Here is a 26,030-nt window from a genome sequence, read left to right as displayed (position 1 = left end):
AATCAGATACACCAAAGGCTTCTCTGAGTGAATTTTGAAACAACTGACTGGACAATAAGTCCAAGAATGAAACCATGGGTTTTTTTTGTTTGTTTGTTTGTTTTTGTTTTTGCTTTTTTCCATCACTCAAAACAGCACCACAAGGACAGAGTGTTATTATACTGTGTAATTGAGGAGCTGGTAATTTAGAGGCAGAAGATGTAAGGTTCCTAGCACCCTGCCCCCAACATAGGATCCCCTCAAAAAAACCTCCACATGACATCCTGGCCAAGAATTTTGAAGGCTAGCAAGAAGTAAACCAAAGGAGTATTGCTTCATATAGACAAAATGTGTTTTTGTTTCCACTTTATACTGACGAGTATACAGCCTTATTCTATCAAAATTATCCCGAACTGCAAAGTTCTTACCTGTCAAGTAAGAAAAGTACTAAATAAAAGTGTATCAGAATTCCAAAGCAGGTTTTATAATCTATTACCACACACTGCTTCTCCCCGAGCTCCTCATCTATCTCTATCTATGCTTCAGTGTACAAGTTTGTGGGAACATACTGTTTTATTTTCCACAACCAAAAGACATTAGGATAATGAAAAAGTAAATGACTAAATATAGTATCTGTGGGTTGTTTTACATTCAGAATCATTTCACAGAGACTCCTAGATAAAAATTGTCTGCTGAGAGTGCTGAGTAGGCTCCCACTGCAGTCTTTGTTGCAGAACAAGGTTACAGGAGAGCTTGTAAGAGAGGGAAGAAAATCTCTAATACAAGTCAAACTAAAGCATTCAGGTTATTTTCTCAGAGGCCATCACACAAAGCAGAGTTACTTCTTCATGAGGGGGGAATGGGTGATCTGTGAACTTCCTCAGGTAATTTGCAAAATGGTGTGTCTAGACACATTTCCCCCTGGGTGGAGTAGCTCAGTGGAATCTGAGACTCACACAATGCCTAAGAACACCTGCTTGCTGTTTCCCAACAGAGCTGCCCCAGGTGAGCTCCCTGTGACTTAGACATTTTCACACTTTTGACATTAAGAAAAGAAGTTCCACAAATGCCTTAGCTATCTGACCCACACCCCTCAAACTCAAAGGCAGATCGAGATATCCTCTGACCCCAGGCAGAGGTCATTACCTTCGCCCATCTTTCCCAGACAGTAGGCCTAGGCAAGACATTTCTGTAAAAGCATATTTGTAGGGATACAGCAGGGATGAGCAATTCCCGGGCATTCTAGTGAATGGCAGGTAGCCAGATTTGGAAATTCAGAAAACCCCTCCTGAGACTCTGGCCCCTTAACTTCCCAGAATAAAAGACTTCATTCATGGTATTTGGTCCAGAAGCATGACAATTTCCCAAGTCTGAGTCCTGACAATCATCTCATCCTCCGTGCGGCATTTTAAACTCCCAAGGACAACATGTAAAGCTGATGGGACCTCAAGAAGCAACGCATCTTTGACATCACAAACTTTTGAGTGGGAAATGAAAATAACGTTATTTTTTCACATTCCCCAGAACCACGTTCAGTGCATGGTAGACACGGAGTGAATACTTTTTGGAAGAGAATCAACATCATTAGCTATGACCTCTGAGGAGTGCCTTTCTTAGCGAATAACACAAAAGTTGTGGGCACTAAGGAATTGGTATGGTGTCCAAAAATGACAAAGAAATGATGGACTCCTACAGAAATTTGAAAAGAAGACGCAAAACCTAGGCAGTAAATGCTGGCATTTCTTACGCAATTGCTAAAAATGAGTCAGCATGCACAAAACCAACTCCCACTGCCAGTGAGACGGATAATTTAAGGGAAACAGCTCTGCAAAGTCCAGCATGCCCTATCACCACTCAATCCACACCTGCCTGGAAGCACCACTTATCCCACAATCAGACACTTTAATGACAATCCTTAATAGGCCTGGCTTCCCTTGTAAAAAGAATAGATAGCAAAATGGAAATTCAGAACAAATGCTGAAATTTACTCAGGGAGAATGCAAGAGATGAAAACACTCTTCTCAAAATGGGAAATTCATCAGAAAACTTTAACATCCACAATAAGAGTTGCAGTACTTGCTTCTGGCTGGTAAGCCAGGTTGGCAAATGAAGATATTCTAGTTCCTATTACATTTAGGAAGAGTGTTTGTGGGATTTATGTCAAAACTGGATTCTAATTCCTTCCCTAACAGGGTAACAGAGGGCTTAGTTTCTAATCTCCCCAGGGGACTGAGGGCCAGCTCAGAAAGTTCAGTTTCTACCTTCTCTGATGTGTTCACTCTCCATTTGTGGTACATGGAGGGTTTCATTTTGTCCAAACCTTAAAAGCAGCATGATTATAAGTCATTCATTTATACCAAGTATTTAGCTGAATACTTAATATATAATAAGGAATAAGAAAGACCCAATTCCTGAGCTCTCATGTATTATTTGAAAAAAATATATTTATTTATAATAAAAAGAGACATCACCAAGATTTAATACAATCATCTTTGAGAGGAGGGAAAACACTAAGCTTTAGACTTAGGAAAACCTAGAATAAAATTCTAGTCCTACATTTACTAACTTGGTAACTAAAGAGTTAAGATTTATCACCATTTGCTAAAAAGAAAAAGGAGGCTTAGAATCGCACAGATAACATAAGTTGTTGTGTGGACTGAGTGCAATTATATAAGTAAAGTATCTTTTATGTAGATGGCATTTGAGAAATCTTCAATATCCAATTCCCCTCTTCTCTGTCCCTTCTCCCTTCTTCAGATGTCATTAGCAGAAAAAGAGAGATCAGATCAAGGCATAGCACTGTCCAACTTTATTTTGTATTAGCTAGAACAAATCTGGTAAATAGTAGATTCATTTCTAAAGAAGACTCAGAAATTCTCCCTATTGCAACCAAATGGGAAGTTGAAATCAATGACTGCGAATGTCCCTTCTACTTCTAATAATCTATGATTTTTATGGGAAGGAGATCAAGGAAGAACTCCAGTTACACCATAAACAGTCCTACATGCAATGTAGTATTTCCATAATAATTCAGATTCTGATTGCAGTGCTTTAAAGAATACAAACAACAAAAAAATCTCATCAATCCCAGGATCAAAAACTCATAGATGTGAATATCTCATTTCTAAGCATAAAGCTGAACATTTTGCAATGTCAAAGACATACTTTTTTTCCATTACATGCAACTTGATCAAAGATAATGTCTAAAAGAGCACTGATATTAAAATAATTTCATTATTCAAATCAAGTTGAAATCTAATCATGAATTAATACAGAGTGATAAGTATGTAATATTAGTACAGAAGTGGTCTAATCAATTTTAAGATCATATTTCTAAACATGATATAAATTTTAAGATAAAGCTAAAAGATGCTTTTTCAGAGGCATTGTTGTCAAAGATATGATTTTACATCTTTCTTGGGAAGGCTTTCATGACAATGGAGGGCTAAGATGGTAAGAATTCCACATGGACAAAATTTAGAGACTTAAATATTTAGGAATTAGAAACTGAATTCCCTTTTTAAATAATCAAGATTGGTTTGTCATGTTTTATTTAACTATTGGACAAATGTTAGGAACCTCTATTAGTCAACTTTCTGTCACTATACCTGAGACAATGAACTTAAAAAGAGAGTAGTTTATTTCATAATTTTGAAGGTTTCAGTCCCTGGTCAACCAGCTACATTGTTCTGGGCTTGTGGCAAGGCAGCATATCATGGCTAGGGTACAAGGCAGAGCCAAGCTGCACAGCTCATGGCTGGGAAACAAGGAGGAGGAAGAGCAAGGGGTCAAGACTCCACTATCCCTTTGAGGGCATACCCCCAAAGACCTGAACACAACCCATTAAGCCCGACCCACTAAAGGTTCTACCACCTCCCAATAGCACCAACTTAAGGACCCAGCCTTTAACAAGCTTTTGGGAGATATTTAAGATCCAACGTAGAGCAGAACTAATTTAAAAAAATGTATTGATTAAATTTGAAATTTTCTTCACGCAGGTGAATAATTCTTACCCATTCTGAAAGGCAAGAATGACCTATCAGAGGCTTATGCCAAGTAACTTATGCATTAAGTCTCTTAAGATACTGAGAAAACATATTTTGGATGAGAGAATGGTGACGATTCAAAGCCCTTCCATGAATGGCACTCTGTGCTATGAATTACCCTTTTCTCTGAACTTCCCAGAAGCCAAGAGAGACAAAGTAAATGTATTAATTCTCACTCTGTCAGAAAAGGGAGTTCTTTCTGATACTTAATTCTCAAATTAGTGAATCCTTTGAATCATCATATAGAAGGCACCAAGCGACATGGATCATGCCTGAAATTTGTTTTGAAGAGATCCAGATGCATCCGTCATTTGGCCATTCCAAAAAAAAAAAAAAAAAAAGACATGCCAAGGGCATAATATTTAAAGTTACTTTTATAGAAATACTTATGTTATCAGGTAAGTAAATGAAAGATTTTTTTTCTTTTCTTTGAGATAGATGGGTTTACACTTGAGAACAGTTTAAAATTTTAAACTTGAACAATAATTCTGCTGGAGACCTGGAGGAGACAAGGGCTAGTAATTCAAGCAACTCCTCTGCAGAGCTGCATGGATACGAATTGAGTGGCAACACAGTTTGGGCACAGAACACATTGCTTTTACGTTTCATATCCTTGCTTGCTCTACTGAACTAATTTCTTTTAATAACCAATCAAAGCTCTCAAAATAGAATTCAAGGCTGAAATGTCCAACAGCTGGCTAAGGATCCATTACTCTACATTCATTGAGTGAAGGAGTGTGCGAGGCCAAGGATGCACTCTCTAATTCATGGATTTGAGAACTCAACTGAAGACATTGGCCATTGGGGCCACTCTGTGTTTAAGGTGATGGCTAACATTTTTTGCTTTGTTTCATCTCGGCTGACACAGAAAAATGGCCATAAGAATAAAGTGTTCATACGGAAATGTTTCCCATTTAATCTCTCTGAATATATTCTAATATGATAGAATGTACTAAAGCAAAAACAGGTGATACGTTTGTTTGGAAACATATGTGTGTATGTATATATGTGTACTTGCTCACATATATGTATATATCTATATACATACACAAATATATATATATACATACACAAATATATATATATATACACACATACATATATATATCTACACATGTGTACACACTTTATTGTATGAGGTAATTACTTCAATGCTAGTTTAAACCAGATTGCAAAAGCATCCCAGGCCTCTTTGGAAGAGACTGGATTGCCAGTCATCTCAGCTGCTTTTATCACCCACACAGTTATCTTTCAATCGGGAGATCTTTAGGAGCACAGTTGTTACTCTGCATTTGTCCTATCTTCTTTCTTCTGTCCTGGAGTTTTATGTCACTGACCATTATTTATAGAGCCCCCACTAGCTCAGTTTTATTCTTGCTTCTCCATCTAAAAATATATTACACAAGTAGAGAACATGTTTGTAGATATCATTTTGAAACAGGAGGTATTTAAAACCCAACAATAAACTGCATGCTATGGCAAAAGAATATTGTGCTGACTTTTGCATAGTCACAAAACCCAGAACAGATTATTCAAAGAACTCTCGGGAAGCTGACAAGCTTATAAAAGCAGTCCCAAGGAAAAAAATTTCTGCATCCTGCATATATAACAAAGTTACAGTGTGTCACTTGCTCTATAAATTGTCACTATTACCACTTGCAGCCGAAGGAAACGTACATATATAAAGATGTATATGTGCATAATTTCATATTCCCAGAGGAAACTGAAAAATTATGTGCATTAAATAGTGTTTTAATTGCAACATGAAAAAAGACATTTAATTGCTCATGATGTGGTTCACAGTCCCACAAGGGTAAAGTCAAGTGAAAGTGCTGCCTGGTGTAATGGGGAAAAATTGGCCTTTGGAGGCACCCAGACGTAGGTACAAATTCTGACTCTGTCACTTCTTGGATCTATTACCATTACCTGATCACTCAATTGCTCTAAGACTCAGTTTCCTTCTCAGTAAAAGAGAGAGAGAGAGAGAGACAGACAGAGAGAGAGAGAGAGAGAGAGAGAGAGAGAGAGAGAGAAATTACATATTTATTCTGTAGAGAGTTATAGGAATTAAAAGAGAATGAATGAAAAGTTTCTACCTGCTGCCTTTTTTGTCAAAATAGCAAATCTATTAGAAAGCTAAATGTGAGATCCATTGTTCCTCTATGATTTACCACACTGGCCAATATCATTAAGGCCTTTCAATATCTGCCAACTTTTAAGACTGAAATTCAATATGCATATTTTCAGTTCTCAAATTTTATGATTATTCGAGCATATATGAAAACAGGATGTAAAATTCCTCTGAAGACCAATTTTTAAAAACTACTTTAGAATATATGTGAGAACAATATTTAGGCCTCACTAGAGCATATCCATTTATTGATTTTTTGATAAATCCTCTTCTTTGCCCACACACATTAATAGCATGCAGTAGTTTGTAAAGCATCTGATTTAAGAAGCAAAAGCTCTGAGCTCTCATATGTATCATTATTTCAGTGCTTCAAGATGTGTCACATTTGCCATTCTGCTTGAAGGCCCAGTTAGAATATTTCTCATTCACAAAACCTTTCCGTGTCTACTCCAGGCCCTGGGTGGGTTGATAGCCTGGGAAAAGCTTGGAACTTGTTTTTGGACACAAGACTGTCCTTCTTTGCTTAGTACTGGGCTGAGCCAAGAAAGTTCAAGTCCATTCTTAGAAACAGGCGAAAGGTCTCTCTTTAAGAGATCAGAGACCTTGTAGACATTGCCAATTTAAAAGAAATCAAAACAAAACAACAACAACAAAATTTTCTTGTTTCCTACCACACAATTTCCATTGCCATTTTGATTGTTCTTTAAGTGATCAATCTTTTATCAGTCTTCTATCACTCTGCTAAGTTACTCATGTGGAGACTCCAAGAATACCATTATCAACCACTTGAAATTCTGTCCATGCATTCACAGGTAGTTGGACACACTCTGTGCTGGGCCTTAAACACTCCACCTTCCTGAGCTCTCCAAGTCCAGTCAAAGGGAAATGACTTTGACAGGCTCTTTCCTTTGCATCCCAGGCCCATCCTTCATGCTGGGAAGACGGCTATAAAGCCCATTCACATAGTTCCCTTTTTACTGGCTTCCAGTTTGGTTTGGCCAATAGCAGGTGCTCAGAGATTGCAACATAAGATGATAGTGAGAATGGGTATTTCCACACCTGATATGGAGCTCCATATCAGGTTGTCAACATGTCCTGTAGCTCCTCTCAGGTGGCACAGAGGCCTCATCCCAGATGCTGGTAACCATTTCCGCCCCTCATCCTTCAGGCACAGGTTATGGCTCTTCTGCTGCTAACTCCAGCGTCTGGTACTATCTATTGTTGATTAAATCTAGCCCATGCATTGTAATCAGCATCGGCTACATGCTTGTTTGTTTATATTATCTAGTTTCTGCCAAAACCCCCAACTGGGTCTTAAATCCAGTCTCTAAACATCAGGGAAAGAGCCACCTTGGACCAGGGCATCAGGGCTTATTGTTATAGCAGAGCCATTACAGAAGCAGCTGTAGTGAATAAACAGTAGCCTCTTTACTAGTAAAGTATGAGCTACAGTTACAATCTCTTAGGTGATAGGAGACCCACAACCAAATTGATACAACAAATCAATTAGAGAAGAAGGAAGACTATAGTAAGGAAACCGGGATACTACTGAGCACTGTATCTGAAGATAAACTGGTGAAGATCTCATAATCTCATGCAGATACCACATCCTTCCAAAAGTTAAGTTTTCCTCCTACCGTCACTGAAGCGCATCATTAAATAAGCAGAGAGAGATGGGAAAAATTCTTGAACTTCAATAAAAGAGGTAAGAAAAATGAACACAGATTACTATGAACACAGCTCTGAAACGCATGAAGCCCTAATATATTCAGGGCAATACCATCTTATGGCATTATAGTACCTATAAATATATCTGCACAGAAATGTAGGTTGATTTGAATTCAGTGAATATTGAAATCTGCTATGAATGTTCTGGTGCTTTGCTCTACGGTTTCCTTCCTGAGATACTGCATGCCAAGAAACAAAACTATATATGTACTTGACAACGGACTTCTCATTTAAATTAAGAAACGTCTCCTAAAATGCTGTGTGGTTATTTTTCTGGTGACCTCTCATCTCTTTTGGGACAATGTTCTCAGGAGCTTTATTAGCTCAGGGAAACCCTTTACTCTAACTTCTAAAATTACTCATACTTACCTTTCTTAATTACGTTTCTTCTCTCCTCTTCTATTCCCTGCATCCCTCATTCAAGGACACCTCAAAAGGAAAAAAAAAAAAAAGGAAAAAAATTGAGCTTAAAATGCACAGCTTAAAATGTACCAATTTCCAGACCATAAAACTTGTTATTGGCAAAGTGTTCTTTGATAATGCCTAAAATAGCCCGTTTTACCTTGTTCTTAAAACACAGCACACCTTGAAGATACTTTTAAAAACAGTGGCACGTAATAACAGAGACCAGATAAAGGATTCTTCTCTCTTTCTCTCTCTTAAAGTTCCTAAAACAGAAGACTGAAGACACAATCCTACAGGGTTTTCATAGGAGTAGAGACCACTGAAATCAAACCTGAGCCCACAGCCATTGCTGGCAAAGTAACTTGTAGTCTATGAGTCACAATTCTGGCAAGTGTCTTCCACCGTGAGCACTGTCCACTCCTGCAGGGAGCACAGGGCCTGCACTTCAGGGCTAAATCCCCCACCCCATCGCACCCCACAGCTGCCCACTGAAGTTTATACAGGACTGTTACTCGCTAAGTGACAGTTGAAGAAATGCTTGAATGAGGTTGACTTCGTCCTTCTATTCAGATCACAAAGTCCACGCCCCTGGCTCTGAAGCAGACCAGTTTCCATTTACACCTTAGTGCCCGGGTTGGGGCAACAGGCAGCTATCTCAACTTGAGGGCTGTGAAGCTTGAATTAGCACATCCACTGTATCATATGATTCATCTTCAAAGAACTTTCCCATCCGAAACTAATTAACCCTCTTCACATCCCTGTGAGGTAAGTGCATTGTGATCACCTCCAGGATGTAAGGAGGAAATTGGGGATGGGGAGGCTACAGGCTTTTCCAAATGTGATTAAGGGTGTCCGCAGGGGAATGAAGTCATCTTACAGCAATTCCAGCTTCAGTTTCTCCGCCCACTCTGGCATCCACACCCATTCGCTTTGTGATGACCATCTTGTCATTCCAAGGGCTTTAGGAGAGGTGTAGGCAGAGTCTAACAGGCAGGAGCATTTCAAAGGAAAAACCATGACTAGCATTTGCCCCTGCTAAACACATTAGATGTCTTTCCCACAATAACTCAGCATCAGAAGCCAGCTCTCCCAGATCTTTTCTAGTAAAGCACTAGAAAGGCGCCTGGGACTCATACCTTCTCCCCTCTTCCTGGGAAGTGGGTATGAGGCATACCCTTGAGTCAGAAGCACAAGCTGGTGCACAGGCTCTGGGTCACTACCTGTCCAGACCTTTGCTCAGTGCAAAATGATGGCACAGCTTCCTTGACATACCTGACCAGGCCCTGGAGGCTCTGCAACACTTCAAAATTTCTTAATGATTTCCCATAGTAGGCAAAAGTATCCATCTTCTTTGCTATGGGCCTTCCTTCTTACTTTGCTGAGAGAATTAGGATTGTTATTTCCAAGGAAAGAAGCAAGCTTCAACCACCAAGACCATGTCCTCTCCCCTTTGTTGGTTCCTTCCTTCCTCTGCCCCAGTTGCAGGCTTTTATGTTATTACTGTTTATTGCCACCCTCTGCTTTTATCAGAACCTTCCTTAGGAAACACATTCACTCCCACATTCAACTCCCATTCCTACACTGCCTATTTCTAAATTACCAGGCCGTTCCCTGGACTGAGGAGGCTGAGTTGTAAATTGTGGTTTCCTGCCATTTTTATATAGCATGAGTTCAGTAGATGACTTACTATTTCATTTAGGGAATGACTAGTCTGAACAGACATTAAAATATTCTTAACACTCCAATAATTAAAACAGTGTTGTACTAACATATGAGTAGACAGAATAGAGAGCCCAAGAACAGGATAAAGAGTCCAGGAATGGATTCAAATCCATGTGGAATTTTGTTCCATGCTAAAGATATCTTCCCAAGTCTACACCATAAGGATCAATGTCATAAGAAGTTGGGTTGGGACTACTGGGTGATGAGGAAAAAAAAAAATAAGGTTGGATACATACCTTGTTTTGCACGCACGCGCGCGCGCACACACACACACACACACACACACAGCTATAAAAATCCTAGAAGAGAAAATTTCAATACAAAATGGTATTCAATAATTTTAAGAACTTATTGATATAATCATGATACAGAAAGCATATTCCAAAAAGTCCTTATAAGCTATTGATATATATTGGTGTGCTTATTAAGAAAATAATATGATGTCTAGAATTTGCTTTAAATATTCTCTAAATGAGTAGGGAAAGAGATAAGACTGGCAAAATATTTCTTTTTTTAATATTTATTTATTTTTTTTAGTTGTCGGTGGACACAACATCTTTGTTTGTATGTGGTGCTGAGGATCGAACTCAGGCTGCACGCATGCCAGGCGAGCGCGCTACCACTTGAGCCACATCCCCAGCCCCAGGCAAAATATTTCTAATTGTCAAAACTAGATGTTGGGTGCCTGGGTTCCGCTAAATTATTATCTTTAATTTTTGTATGCTTAACCTTTTCCATAATTTTTTAAGTACCAGAGGAAAATAAGAGTGAGTTGCTTAGAGTAGGAAAAGGCATTTCCAACTCTGATCCAAAACCCAGGAATATAAAAATTAAAGTTTGATGGATTCAACTGCATTAAACAAACTTCTACATGACAAAAAAAAATACCATGAGCAAAGTCAAGAAACAAATAACAAACTGGGTAATATATTTTCAGCTCATATCACAGACCAAAAAAAAATGATAATCTTGCTAATATTGAAAGAGCTACTAGAAATCAGTAAACAAACTATGAGTAACCCAATGGAAATTTTGGCAAGGAATATTGATAGACATTTCATAGAAAATAAATGAAATGACCCTTAAACATCATGAGAAAGGTTGAGTATCTTTTTGAATAGGAGAAATATAATTTCTGAATGTTGGCCAATCTGAAAGGTAGAAATGTTTTCTAATGCTCTTTTTTGAGGAGCCCACAAAAACAAAAAAATTTCATATCTTGCTGATGGGAACACAACCCCTAAGGGACAATTTGTGAACATTATTAAAATTTCACATACATTTACCTTTGACACGCACCCTCAAATTCTACTGGAAATTTTTCTCTACAGGTAGACCTGCACACATGCACAATGACATATTCCCACGATATTCATTACAGCACCCTTTGTAATAACAAATGACTGGAAACAATCCACATTCCCATTAAAAGAAATATACACATATGTGCTCACACATGAATATTCCATATGTCACTTTTTGTGTTAGAGAGGGAATAGAATAAAAAATACTGTATGTACTTACTTGTATATGCATAAAGTACAATCAGTAAGGATATACAGAAAATTAATAAAAGGAATAGCCTAGGTGGGGGGGTAAAATATATATATATATAGTACAAGAAAATAGAAGTGAATATACTTCATTTCATTGGTTCAATTTTTAATCCATGCAAACATATGACTTATTGAAAAATTCAATTAAATATTCAATTAAAATTCAATTCACTATTAGCAAGATTATCAATTTTTGTCTGTGATACGAGCTGAAAATATATTACCCAGTTTGTTATTTGTTTCTTGACTTTGCTCATAGGTTTTTTTTTTTGTTTTGTTTTGTTTTTTGTTGTTTTTGTCATGTAGAAGTAGTTTAATGCAGTTAAATCCATCAAACTTTAATTTTATATCCCTGGGTTTTGAATCAGAGTTAGAAATGCCTTTTCCTACTAATAAAACAATTCAAATTGTTTTACAGTTTATGGCTACATATCTACTATATGGTTACAACTGTATACTGGTACATGTCTGGTACCTATACTATACTAACTACACATTAGTATATATACAGTATATAAATAGTAAATGTACTACTAAGTTATAGCTTTAGTTCTTTCTAAAGGCTTGATGGCTTAGAAAATCCAAACATCAGATAATACAAAATATAATTTTTGTTTGGCTTTAAATGCATTATTAGGAGGTGAATATGGGGGTACCTTACAGTTCACCACTATGATTATGTTTTACAAATTCTGTTGGTGAAATTCAAGATCTTGGCTTGGTGAATCCTAAGATCTTCGTAAAAAACCATGCACAGTTGTATGAAATAAGAGCAGATTAAGAGTGCAGATAAGGAAGATCATCACCAGAAAGCATTATCTTCTTTCAGAATGAAAGGTCTACATCCATTCCAGTTTCCTGGGATCTGTTGACTATTAGCAGCATTCTCTCTTGTACTACAGGCCAAGGGATGCTAATTTTCTCATTCCTAAGATCCATTTCTATCTTGCCCCCACTACAAATCCCAGATTTCTTGTTAACAACGATAAAGTTCTTATTAGAAATAGCTCAATATCTCTGGTAACTACATCAGAGGTTCTAAGATCCCATATTTTAGGCTATTGAGGAAGCGAGAGGAGGAGGCCTGAGGTGCCTCACCCTGCAGCCCCTAGCAGGAAGACTTCATGGGGGCAGAAACCCACTCTCAAAGTCAAGAAGGCAATGATTCCACGTATACCTATCTTATAGGTGAAAATTCCTGTTATTCAGCTTACTGAATGTCATGGTTTGAGTACAAGGGTCACCCCCAAAGCTCCTGAGTTAATGCAGGAGGTAAAAATGATTATATTATGAAATGTAACCTACTCAATGGCTTAGTCATTTGATAGATTAATAATTTGAAAGAACTAACTGGGTGGTAACTCTAGGAAGGTGGGACATGGCTGGAGGAGGTGGGTCCCTGGGAGTGTGTCCTTGGAGCGTATTTTCCTGGCCACCATGAGCTAAGTACCTCTCCTCCTTGGGCTCTTCTGCTATGATGCTCCACCTCACTTGCAGCCCAGAGCAATGGAGTCCAATGGAAGTCCACCAGCACAGACTAAACTGCTGAAATCATGAGCCAAAGAAACTTCCTCTAAGTTGTTCTGTTCAGGTATTTTGGTCCCTGTGAGAAAAAAACCTTACTGACACAGTGAACAAGCTAAATTTTTTTTTCCCATACCTGGGCTATTTCTCAGCATTTCAGTTTCCTCACACATAGAATCAGGTATTGAAAAATGAATGTGTAACACTGGAAGAGTCATTTAACCTTCCCGTGCCTCGGTTTCCTTCTTATAAATAGGATATAATAATAAAAAATAATAACCTCAGCTGACTGAGTTAATTTTTCTCCAGCACTCAGAGTAAGGCCTGGGAAGCAGAAAGAGCTCAATACATAGTAGTGACCTGCATAGAACATCTTTCAAATGAACATTCAACATTCTCTCTGGAGCCTAACTACTAGGACTACCTCCTGAGAAGTTACAGAATACATTCTCTATCACCATTTTCCTTGGACTAATTATCTGTGGAACAAATGGAAATTACTTTCATAACTTGAACTTTGCTAGTGTTGAGTGATTTACGTAATCCTGTAGCTAGAAGGTCCCAGAACAACATTCCTTTCTTTGGCAAATTTGTACCTCTTCCTCCAAAGGCAATATTTGCTCATGGCATCTTGCCTGGGTAATGACTGTGGGCTGGGGCTAGACAGATGACGTCAATCCCTTTTCTCACCGGCAGTGCAAGGGCTTGGAACATGGAGACCAGAGAAGATAAGGCACATGTCAGTCAAAGATAGAACCAACCAGCCCACAGCCTGAGAATTTAGAAGAGTCCAGGATAGGGTCTTTAACAGTGACGCCAGTTAGACTCCAGAGTCTGCTACCTCTGGGCTTCTGTTTGCAGTCATGAGAGGGATATGACACTCATGATCCAGAAGTAAATGAGAGAAAACAGTGGCTGTAATCTGTAGTCTCCATGTGCACTAGCCTACCACATCTCTGTTCCACACTACACAAGCAGGAGAATAAAAGGAACTGGCAGTGCTGTGCCCAGGAAGAGACCTTCTAGAACACCACAAAACCACTCCCTACATCATCTGGGCTTCGGGAAGAAAATGGAACCCAACCCTGTGTCCCCCGTGGAAAATGAGAGGTTGCCACACTCAAAATCTTGACTCATTATTTCTTCCCTTATACTTTCCTCATTTGAGATTCACATTTGAATTAATGTCATAAAACAACCCAACTTATCCACTCTAAAACACATTTATCCACTAGACACATTTATTCAGTTACTCAACGAGTATTTAGAGACACCTACCATGTAGGTACCAGGCATTTTTCTGTCTATTGCTTTGGCTTCACTTCTAAAGCAGAGTACCTGGCCTCAGTAAATCTTATGGTTTTTTTGTTTTGTTTTGTTTTGGGGGTAATGAGAATTGAACTCAGTGGCACTTGACCACTGAGCTATATCTCCAGCCCCACCCCTTTTTTTGTATTTTAATTAGAGACAGGGTCTCACTGAGTTGCTTAGCACCTCATTTTTGCTGAGGCTGGCTTTGAACTTGTGATCCTTCTGCCTCAGCCTCCCAAGCCGCTGGGATTATGGGCATGCACCACTGTGCCTAGCGCCTCAGTGAATCTTACTTTCCAATATTTTGATAATGACTTCCTCCAGGCAACCTCATGTAAATAACGTCCTTTGTGAAGCTAGCATGTATTAAGGATTTAGTGTCAGTGAGCCAACACCATTAATTCATTTAATTCCCTCACCTTGGTGAGGTGCAAACGGCTATCATCCTATCATCCTCACCTTACAGATGAGGAATCTGAAGTTCAAAGAGAGGAAAAGAGATTTGCCCAAATTTACAAAACCGGTGAATCAAGGGAGGAATTTAAATTCAGATCTGACTGCAAACCCTTCCATTTTAATCACTACACATACTGCTTTCAAAACTTCTTGCATACAGTTTGCTATGAGGAATGTAGTTGGTTTGTAACAGCCTCTTCTGCCTATTCTTTGGGTTTCTGCGATTCTCATCTTGTGTACAATGCCTTCCTAGCATCTAGCAATGATAATTTTAAAACAATTGCCTCACGTCATGGGACCATGGCACAGCAGGCTAAGAAATGACAACCATTTGTACGTAAATATTTAAATATATGCAATACACTCCATTTAGTGCATTATTCAAATTCTGGGCTTATATAAAAAGGTTTCCAGAACTTACCAGCTGCTTCCTTGTGTAATCTCAATGATTCTCCCCCAAATGGGCCTCAAAGGATCTATTTTCCAAATCAGCTTTCTTATACTTACACCTGGTCACTGATGTCATTTGCCTTCTTTGCTGCCAACCCCAAAGTGATGAGAGAGGAGAATCGACTTGAATTTGCTTTCCCTAATGGCTTCCTTTGTTTTTCCCCAAACTTTGCATTTTTGTTCCCCCTAAAACCTCTGAAGCTGAAACTACAGTTCAGCAAAGTGAGTGTGATTAAGCAAGTTTTGAACCGAAATAGGGAGTCACTCGAATTGCTCTATTCAGGGATGTGCTTCCGGCTTAAAAGAGGTCCAGCTGGCCAAGAACTCCTTGCCCCTGATCTATGGGTGGTGTGTCAGCAGATGGCAACCAGGGCTGCTGCCTCGCCAGGTTAATGTGAGCTTAATCTGGTTTGGGGCTTCAGACCCTCACTATTCTCCTTGATGATTTCTTGAATGGATTCACTGAAAAAAAAAAAAAAAACCCTTGCTTTTAATTCCAGAATGCCCCAGAAGCCCATGCAATGGAACCGGATTTGTCAGTGGGAAGACGTGTGTGGAGGAGATGCCTGCCTTGCTGCCTCACCATATTCAAGACCCCTTATGCCAGAAGCCTGCCACCCACAGCCACAGCCCTGGCATAGGGAAGCCCAAACATTTGCTGAATATTGTTCAAGGAAGAAAGGGGTATGAAAGCCAAGTCACATTTTCTTTTAAGGAGCACTTTCCAGGACAACGGATTTACTAAGAAAAAAAAACTGCTTGCAGAGGGGATAAGTATAGAACATACTATACTTACATGAGGACACTAGGAAGACAGGGACCTATGACAGTTCTAAGCACATGGCCAGTGCTCTGTACATATTTTACAATTATCTCTGGCTTCTCACCATTAACACAAAAATAGTGATATGTTGAAAGTCTGCATGAGACAGAGAAAGAAAAAATAGAGGTTGAAGTACACAAGCTGATATCAAATCAAAGGGGGGGAAAAAAACAGCCACAGCAACGGCAGCAACAGCCAACATTCTACAACTCGATTTGGTTATGAAATCCCTCAAGGAAAATTCCAGATTCTCAGGAATTTAATACTTTAATGAGGCCTACTAGGCAGTTGTACATAAAATATTACTACTCCTGCTTATGCTTTTCTTCAACTTTCTACACCCTTTGGCAATGATAGAACACGGAGGGAAGTTGGGAGCTGTTTCAGGAGTTCCTTAATGAGTCTGGGTTTGCTGGGCCCTGCAGAAGGACAGATCTAAGAAATCCTGGCAAGGTTTGCAGCTGCTCCATGGCCACACATTGATGAATGGATTGCACATAGTTGGCTTTCTTTTGTTTGAGTAATTATGTTGATCATTGGATGCAAAGTGTCATGTCTTGGCATCATCAATCCAAATTTATCTTTTTTTTTTCCTTAGATAAAAGATTATCTAAGAAAAAAAAGTGGAAAAAGCATTTACCAAATTTTTAAAATTGAAAATATGTGTACATACATGTATGTGTATATATACACACATAAATACATGTGTATATATATTTCCCCTTTTATTCATTAAATCAACATTCCTGAGCATCCATTGTGTACCATGAAAGTAACATAAATAAAAATCTAAGTAAGACAAGGTCCATGCCGCAAAGTGATTTGAATATAGTGATGAAGGCCAGCTACAAATGGCAAACATAGAACAGTAGCTATAGGGATGATGGGTTATGAAGCATTACTAACTCTCTTACATTGACTCTTCTAAAATCCTCACAATTCCTACAGCTTGTAGTAGGTAGGAAAGCATGTTTCATATGCCAAACTCATTTAGGAATGTTCCAGAAATGAGCAAATCTGCAAAGAACAAATCTACATACATTATCGATTGTCCAAGTACAGGAAATATATCGGGAAAAGATTTTCTTTGAAAAACAAAAAAAGCAATCCCATTGGCTGATATTTTCCACAGGTAGCATAATAATAAAAGATAAGTACAGATGAGAGCTTCGATTGGCAACAATGACAAGATATTTTGTTTAGGTTCACTCTACATATTCTAAACTTGGAATTGGACAACTCATACTCTTGAGAATTGTTAGCAACCTCCATTCTTGGTCCATAAATTTCAATCTTCCAGCAAAATTAAATTCTTTCAGAAGCATAAGGTACACTACAGATGTCAAGCTTGGTGGGGGGAAAATCAAATTTTACTGATCACCAGTTTACCCTTTTCAAATTAAATCTCCTTTATGTTAAGTGGTACCCAACATGCTCTAATTCCCTAATGAGACTTTATCACAACATGTTCACCTTATTTTTCTGAAGACATTCTAGTTATCTTTTTAAAATAGCATGTTTCTTTATGATCCAAAGTGAAATAACTTTTACAAACATGAAGAACTACTTGGCAACCACTCACTAAAGTACTTAGAGCATTCACGCTCACAATGGACATGATTTAATACAAGCACTTTTTACAGGAAACATAGTTGACTAGGAAAAAATTGCATGCAATGTCACGTGGCCTTTTAAAATACATAACCTCTTGAAGCCATCAAAGCCCGATTTTGATATTTTTGATGCAGCAGCCCCCTCAGTGAATAACACAATAGTTCTGACAGTCCAGGCAACATCCTTAAGCAAAGGGACTTTCTCCCTGTGGGTTGAACATCCAGAGAGCTTTAAAGGGACTGGCATGACTCAAGGGACTGATTGCAAGACTCACTCTAGCTAGTCCTAAAACAGAGTTCTACCTTGAAATCATTTCAAGAAAGTATCTTCCCAAACGACTTGTTTATCCTGCATCCTATGGTTTTTCCTCATCTTTGGAATTTCAATCTTGCTTTGAGAGGATACCAGAATTTCAAGTGTCCTTCTGGTGACTAAATGACCTGTATGCCAGCCCACCAAATGGTACATGGAGGACATCAGAGACCAAATTTCTGTTAAATGCATAAGAAGTACCTACTGTGTGGTCAACACTGTGATAACTGCCAGGGAGTTTTAAACCATAAGGATAAATTTTGGCCTAAAGAACTGATGACACATGAAATGACAGGAGTAAGTTTAGGGCAAGTATGGTTCAGTATTAAAACAACTGCAGAGAGTACAATCAGGGACAATGATAACACCTCATCATAATACCTTCGTATTTAAGAACAAAACCTCAGAATGTAAACTGCTCAAAGCCAACAAAGTGCACTCACATACGATACCTCTCTTGAGTCTTATAATCATATGACAAGGGAGATGTTGTTATTAATCCCATTTCACAGATGAGAAAACTGTGATTCCAAGAGGTCCAGAGACTTATACAAGGGCACCTTGTAGAAAAGTGGCAGGATTCCAGGACAGTGGTCTCCGGGTTGTCTCCCTGCTCTGTGATTATTATGATGATGATGATTATTACTACCAGGAATTAAACCCAGGGACACTTAACCACAGAGCCACATCCCCAGCTCTTTTGAAAAATATTTAGAGACAAGGTCTTGTTGAGTCGCTTAAGACCTCACTAAGTTGCTGAGGCTGGCTTTGAACTTGCAATCCTCCTGTCTCAGCTCAGCCTCTGAAGTCACTGGGATTACAGGCATGTGCCACTGCACCTGGTCCTGCTCTGTAATTTTGAGACCCCCATGCTGCCTCTTTGCTAAGTACCATGGGAGAGAGAAGAGGAAACACAGCAAGACCAGGAGGGTGAGCTATGAATGACACTGGTGAGCGACAAAAAGGATACAGAGTCTTTGTGGAAAAAGGAAGATAGCAAGATAGGAAAAGAAACACTATTCATGACAGCAAAAACAAGAACTGAAACTAGGAGCCCCTCAATAGATGGATGAAGAAAATGTGGTATATATAAACAACTGAATATTATTTGGCCATGAAAAATGAAATCCTGTTATTTGTGGCAACCTGGGTGAACCTGGAGAACAGTTAAGTGAGATAAGTCAGGAAAAAATACAAATATCACACGTTCTTGTTTATATGTGGAAGCTGAGCAAGGTTGGCATTTAGGGAAGAGGTGGGAAAAGCTGACCCATGGATACTGTTATACATAAGAAAACAAGTTCTGGTGTACTATTACATGATAAGGTGACAATTGATAATGATTGTGTACTTCATATTTTTAAAAAACACCAAAAGAAAGAATTTTGAATGTTTTTACCACAAATAAATAATAAATTTTTGAGGAGATAAATCTGTTTACCCTGATTTGAACATTAAACAATGTATGGAAATGCAGCTGATATCATATGTGCAATGTTTACATGTCAATTTTAAAACTTTGAAAAAATGTGATCTCATAGAAGTAGATAGTAGAAAGGTAGTTACCAGAGGCTGGGCAGGATTGGGGAGGGGGCTAGAGACATGGTGTTTAACCAGAGCAGGGGTAGAGTTGGAAAGGAAGAATAACTACTAATGTTCTATAGAGTAATTATAGTCGACAACAATTAATTCTACATTTCATATTAGCTAGTAGAGAGGATTTGGGATAATCCCAACACAAAGAAATAACAAATGCTTGAGGTGATGTATGTGCCAATTACCCAGATCTGAGCATTACACATTGTATACATACATTGAAACTGAACTCTCTACACCATGAATATGTACAATTATTGTTTATCAATTAAGAAAATTTTATTTATTTAAAGAAGGACAAAGTGTGACAGAGGCTCAGAGTCAGGAGTTGAGTTTTTGGTTTTTTGAGCAGCAACACTCTTTTGCAAGGAAAGTGATCAGTAGAGTTGGAGAAAGTGGATGTGGTGCCCTATGGTAGGAAGGTGGGGGGAGGGGCAAGGAGTCTGGGATTTGGAGTCCAGGAGCAGGGTAGATGAAGGTCTGATGAGGTTCTGAAATGCTGAGGTGGGGATGCTAGGTAGAACTAACCCAGGCTCTTTTGCTCATCTGACAGCACTGAACAGCAGCAAAGCTCAGAGACTCTGGTTACAGAGCACAGAGCTTATAAAAGATAAGGATGAGTGATGTTTACAAACTTAAAATGAATTAAGCCGTTTTACATTGATGCAGCCATCAGCTATCCCCACCAAAGAGACCCTCACCATAATTGAAATATTTAAGCTTCCAAGGACCCCCATCATCCTTAAGCTTCTTGTCAGCAAGGTTTCACAAAGAGTGTCAACAGGATTTCCCAGGATTTCTTCAGAGAGCTCAATGTGGTTTGAAGCTGCCTCTTTCCTGTAAATGCCTGGTTTGCAAGCAAAAGGTGTAACAGACTCTGTCTCAGCAGAATTTGTTGTACAAAAAGTTCCTGTCTCTGTTTCCCTTGGTAAAAACTTGTGAGACCTCTGCCTAGCCTAAGAATATGGGACAAAGTGTAACTGTTATGTAGCCACCCACTGTCATGTAACCACGCCACTGAGAATCAATCTAAAAGAATTTCTGGACGCAGAGTCCAGAGATTTTGAGGCATCAGCCCTTCTGGACTGCTGCAGCTTAAATAAACCTGCTTCCTAAAAATTCCTTGGGTGTCAGCTTCCTCTGTCCTACAATTCTAGGACTGAGAATTGACAACAGCAAAATGAACTGCATTAGCAGGCCGTGGCTGAGCACCATGCTCACACCTGGCCAGCCCAACATCAGGCTGGCTGGAGGTGGATCTGCAGGTCTGCTGCAGAAGAGGGGACTTGGGACAGGGGTGGGGTACTCTGAGTTCCTTTCCTCCATTTCAATGAGAAATGAAAATTGCTCCTTTTTAGGATATTTCACATTTCACCTGGATAAAGAGTTCCACAGCTCAGAACATCTGAAAAGTCATAGATCTAGTCCAACCCAGGGCCTGAGAGATACAGAGCCTTTGCAAGGGCACAGAGCAGATGCAGCCAGTTGAGAGGCTTCTCCCACTTTATTCAATGAGGCAACCGAGAACTCAGAAAACAATAATCATTGCATGAACTTTGAAGTTCTGGAACCAGGATTTCCTCTAGGAATCCCTTTCTGAGCCTATGGGAGAGCCACTCCCCAGACACCCGACACAGGCCAGCACAGTGGCTAGGCTCAAAGATGGTCATGGCTCCTGACACTCATCCAGGTGAGCCTCAGAACATCAGGAGAGCTGCAGACAAGCAGCCTATGACAATGTCGAGCCTCCTGCCTATGAATACAATGTTGCTTCCAACAAGAAAAAGGTCTGACTGACACTTTATCTGACTCATTCCATATCACGACTTGCTTACTTCTCCCTCAGCCCCATTTTAATCTCCTTTTGGACACTCAGATTAGGGCTAGGGCTGGGGATATAGTTCAGTTGGTAGAGTGCTTGCCTCACATGCTCAAGGCCCTGGGTTCAATCCCCAGAACCATCGAAAAAAAAAAAAAAAATCCAGCAACTCCAACAATAAAAAACACCTTAAGAAAAGGGCTGCGTGTGCCTGGGGAAGCAGAAGGTGTGGCAGGTATGGAGTTCTCGCTGTTACCAAAGAATTATGACCCAGGAACGAGGAACCATTCAATCGAGCGGCTTCACTTGTATAACAGCATATAACACTGTACCAGCTATAGCACTGGGTGCTGAATCAGGAAGTTTAGGGAGGAAAAAAACCCAGCAGAGGCCCTAGTAAATCTGTCTTTTTGTATTCCAATCATAAAAAGTGTCCCCCTCACTTTTCCACAAAGGGCCTACCGTCACCTTAACTGTGTTTATCAAGACAGACGGTGTCTTCGCAGAAGCGAGAGCATTTCTCTTCTGTGACAGCAAACACTGATTAAATCTTCTGCAGAAAAGTTAGGCAAAGCAGAACCCAACTTCCTGCCAGTTCCAAAAAAAGACCGACTCTCCAATTCCACTATTTCCTTTCTTTATCTCATTGTCGGGAAAAATAAATAAAAGTGACAGATTTTTTATAGAAAGTTTCTGCTGAAGATGTAGCTATTGATGTTTTAACTTAGGTTGAAAGATTTTCTACTGGTTTTGTGAATTATCTGATCTAATGAGAAGACTTTCTAAACCATCAACACTTCTTACTGTTAATTGAGGAAAACTGGAGAGAATACAGATGACCTTGCACCAACAATGCAAGATGAGCTTCACCCTGGCAGGATGGTATGGCACTATTTCAGCATGGAAGATGCTAAGAGGACTGTGAGTTTGCTAGCAATGACACTGGTGGCAAGAGACTCTAAGTTATGAATTAGCAACTCTCTGTGAATTGACTAACTCCTGGATACCCAGAATGCTTGGTTTAAACAAGAACAAATCAAAATGACCTTTTGGGTATTCTCCTACATTGCTAAAAGAAATACATCCATCCCACTTAGAAATCAGGAGGAAAAATTACATCAGTGGCATATGTGCTGATCTGAGCAATAGAGCCTGTCTTTTTAATCGTCCCTGTTAGGAATATAAAATCCCCTTAATAAATCACACAGCTCTCTATACTTCATGAGTAATTCACCAACATGAAAGATCCAGATTTTACAATAGTTATCGGCACTGCCAGCTAGCTGCTGAGAGTTATTGAGATGAATGGACTTGGTTTGAGAGGTAAAATATCTTGTGTTGCATCTAAAAGTCATCTGCATAATTGCAGAGCTTTCTAATTCCCATGGAAGACCCATAATTGTTCTAGGAGAATAAGAAGCCCTTGGATTCCCCAGCTGGTAACTAGATGCACAAACTTCCCTGCTTGATTCTTCCTGAATGGCAGGCGCTCAGCATTGCTGTGGAGGGAGAGCAGGCCTCCCAGAATGCACTCTGTCTCCTGCCTGCCACCAGTGAATGTGACATCACCGTGTGCAGCCAGAACTTCCTTTCCTTGATCCCAAACTTGGGAAGCTACTAATTAACTCATGAAGAAAAAATAAGTCATTTCCTGACCACTGTAGGAGCCAGACAAAAATGAAGCTAACAGATGTATACTTTTGTTCTTGGGGGGCCTTTCATCCTGTTGGGGAAGGCAGAAAGCATGCTTTGTACAGACCAGCCTGGCCTTTGATGGATTTATTAAGGAGACCTACTGTCTGGAGTGAACATGGAGATGCACCATGGTAGAGAAAGAGAAGACTATAGACCACCGACAGGCTTCCAGGAGCTCATAAAACAGCCGTCAGAGTCAGCAGCTCATGTTGACAATGGAAGAGTGTCAGGAAGAAAGCCATTTGAAACATTTCTTAAATTTGAGGGAAAATAGCATTTCAAAAGCAAGGAGAGGTAGCGTCAGTGTCTGAAACTGCTCAAGAATCCACTTCTTTACCTCTGACAGACTCTCTGTGAACAGGGGCTGTACTGCAGGGCCTGTCACTTCTGTTGTTTCTCAGGGGATAAAAGGACAGACATCCAGGTAGCTCTGTTCAGTCTCCTAACCAGGGAAGAAGGCATAAAATGACTTTCAGTTAATTGTGCGCTGACCCCTAGATCACATTGGTAACAGGTGTTGTCCTTATAATATCTTAGATTTTCAAAAGACAAATATATATATATATATATATATATATATATATATATATATATATATATATATTTCAAAGCCCCGATGTTATTGGATGGCAACAGAGGAAGGAGCAATGACCCTTTGTATGATGCATTCCATATTAAAAGTTGGTGCAGGAAGTGTAATTGTTTCTCAGCCTCTTGCCCTGAATGGAACACAGCTTGTTATTCTTAAGGCTTCTCATATTCTGGATTTAATTGGAGTCAGAGATACCTTTGTTCTGATCCTGAACTGAGACTGTCATCATCACTTAGGTACTGTTAGTGCTTAGCTTCCTACAGCCTCAATTTCCTCTTTCATAAATCAGGACAGTAATAAATTTCAGGGCTGTATTCAGAAGCAGATAACAGGAAACAATGAGGATTAAACAAATTAATGATTAAGTAGGTTTCACAATACCTGGTATATAGTAGGTGCTTAATAAATGTTAGTTCCCCTCCAGGTTTTTTCGCTTTCAATGGTAGAAAAGAAACTCTAACTCAGTGAGACAGTGCCAGGTTGAGTAAGAAGATGACATATTTTGAGCTTTCTGGATACTTGGGAGGCAGATTTAGCTGATCCACCCTCAGTCCAATGAAAAGGCTCTGTACGTCCACCTGCTGAAGCTGCTTGTCACAGGAATGGATAATCCAGTGCCCGGCAGGCATGAGATTTGCTCACAGAGCATTAGCTATCTCTTCCCATCCCTTGCAGATCCCACTGCAAAGCATCCTGAGGTTGACTCCCAAAACGTCTGCCCTCAGCCAAAAAGCAATGCATGAGTTGTTTCATTGCCCCTGGAAATTTACATCCATTTTTTCTTTAGAAAAAGCAACATTCCTACCTTGGAAGAAACAAAGTGAATAGGGAACAAGAGACAGGAGGAAATGGCCAGATGGAGGAAGAGCTAGGGTACCCAAATATAATAAACATCTCTCTTTACTGCCAGGACACTAAAATCAGAGTCCTAGTCAGCTTCCTGAGTCCACACCTTAGCCAACTGGCTACATAGCTGATAGAAATAGAGATCCAATAATGAAAATATATAAGCATTTTGCCCATCAAATGGGAAGTAGTTGGAAATGCGCTTGAAGAGAAATGGCAATAGGGTGTTCCAGATTCATTCTCTCTGCATGACACTGATCAAATTTACTCAGCTCGCATGCTTTGGGAGCCATTTCTCTAGCTACCAATGCTGCCAATTCCACCTGCTAGCTGAAAAACCAGGCTGTACTTTTGATTCCTCTTCTCTCCACACGTAATAACTGAAACACCATTTTTCACGCTCCACGAAATGCAAACGCAGCTGAACTGATCCATTTCAAATCTTCACAAACAATTCAACTGAGGATGAAAGCAGAGGAGATGTTTCAAAGTAAAGATGAGTGGATGACTTAGGGCTTGGGTTGAGTGGCTAGGTGTGTGTAAGGGGAAGGTGTCTTTTAAGTACAGTTATTACTTATTTAAAGCATGAGTGCGACTCTAATTTTAGTTTGTCAGCTATGCATTCTATATGATACGTGAGCTCTTTTAAAGTCATCATACTACAGCCTCCTATAGAATCTTGGAGTGGCTGCCATGCTAGATTTTAGGGGACCACCAGTGAAATCCTGTGAACTGCTCAAAGACTCATTTAGCCTGAATGATCACCATAAATTAAAAAAATAATTAAACTCAGTTTGGAAATCTGAAAATCAAATAGTTTAAGTACAGGGCAAGAAAGTCAGAAGATAATGTGATCAAGCACAAGCCGTGGGTCCAGGGGTCAGGAGTGGTGGTAGCCAGGTCTGGAGTCCAGCTCCAGGCAGCTGACCAACAGAGGCTTCACTCCTGTCCTCAAATGTTCTTCCACATTTTCTAAAACTAACTCCTTATTTTGTGAGGCCCACTTCAATTTTACTTTCCTTGTCCTTGAACTTGCCAGGCAACTGTCTGTTCTTGGGGACACATATTTATGATACGACTTTTACCATATGTGATGGTTTGGATACATGATGTCCTCCATGAGCTCATGTGTGAAAAAATGCAAGAACATTCAGAGGTGAAATGATTATGTTATGACAGGTCTGACCTAATCAATGGTTTAATCCACTAATACGGATTAACTGGGCAGTAACAGTAGGCAGTTAGAGTGTGGCTGGAGGAGGTAGGTCACAGGCAGTGTGCCTTTGGGAGATATACATTCTGTCCTTGATGAGCAGAGTTCTTTCTGCTTCTTGTCGTTTGGTCAGAGCAACAAAAAAGACTGACTAAAATAAAATATTATGTTTATATAAAACTCCTTTATTTTATAAGTAAACCAAACACAAA

The 26,030-nt window shown here is 39.5% G+C and overlaps 1 protein-coding gene across 15 annotated transcripts in view; it reads right to left on the bottom strand.

The window, feature by feature from the left end:
* The window catches only part of Lypd6b (LY6/PLAUR domain containing 6B), a 170,095-nt gene that overhangs the window by 13,596 nt on the left and 130,469 nt on the right, over nucleotides 1–26,030 (bottom strand). For 13 of the 15 annotated variants that reach the window (XM_078017367.1, XM_078017361.1, XM_078017368.1 and 10 more), the window contains one exon: nucleotides 8,254–8,313. The gene's annotated coding sequence lies outside the window, so the exon portion shown is untranslated. Of the gene's footprint in view, nucleotides 1–8,253; nucleotides 8,314–13,017; nucleotides 13,148–26,030 lie in introns of those variants that run through there. The other 2 variants (XM_078017372.1, XM_078017370.1) reach the window with 2 other exon arrangements.

Source organism: Ictidomys tridecemlineatus, chromosome 7 (genome assembly GCF_052094955.1).
Source record: "Ictidomys tridecemlineatus isolate mIctTri1 chromosome 7, mIctTri1.hap1, whole genome shotgun sequence".
Lineage (NCBI taxonomy): Eukaryota > Metazoa > Chordata > Mammalia > Rodentia > Sciuridae > Ictidomys > Ictidomys tridecemlineatus.
Note: the sequence above shows the minus strand (reverse complement) of the source record. Positions and strands in the feature narration are given on the sequence as shown.